Genomic DNA, 917 nt, shown 5'->3' with positions numbered 1-917 from the left:
ATAGTCGGGTTAATACAGTTCAGTGAGCATTACTCATAAACGTGGATGGCAAAAAACAATAACAAAGAATGACGTCATCTTGTTCTATAGCACTTTTACACAAGATTTAACTTTTCTGACGTCCAGTATTCGGCTTTATAACAATATAATTATTTTCGCTTTTTTACTTCCAAACAAAGTAAATATTAATTTATTGATTTATTTGTTTTACAATCTTTTCAATTTTCAATTTATAGTGACAGTTTAACAATTTTACAGTATTGAAATTATTCATATATAAAGCGCGGCTCTGGCTGTGAAATCGTTCCTTGTTTATATATACATCCTATTTCCATTATCTTTTTATCTTATTGTGTAAATTATAACACGTCTGTACAAAATATTCCTTTTTGGGATGCAATAAAGTATTATTATTATTATTATTATTATTATTATTATTATTATTATTATTATTATTATTATTATTATTATTATTATTATTATTATTATTATTATTATTATTATTATTATTATTATTATTATTATTATGATTATTATTATTATTATTATTATTATTATTATTATTATTATTATCATTATTATTATTATTATTAAGCCTTTGAGATACGGAGGAAAGTAATTTGTGACAGACAAGCGCCTTGTCCTATCCAAAAGGTGACAAGCAATTGATACTGTCAGTTTTTAGTTACAGAGACCTGGATAAACCGTGCTCAATGCGCTTCACAATAGTTTGTTTATTCATCGAGAAATCACGTGGAATCATGATATTATTTCCATTTCATACAGTACCAGTTAGCTGTTATGCGTCCTTTTTTTAATACAACCTCTAGCTAGAAACTCATTCACGCCAAGGTCAAAACAGATTTAATTAAAATTTTACAAAGAAGCGTCGATTTATTTGTGGGTTTTTTTTCCCA

The sequence above is a fragment of the Berghia stephanieae genome, chromosome 10 (assembly GCF_034508935.2).
Source record: "Berghia stephanieae isolate SIO BIC M18660-M18661 chromosome 10, UCSD_Bste_1.3, whole genome shotgun sequence".
Lineage (NCBI taxonomy): Eukaryota > Metazoa > Mollusca > Gastropoda > Nudibranchia > Aeolidiidae > Berghia > Berghia stephanieae.
This window is presented reverse-complemented; position numbering follows the sequence as displayed.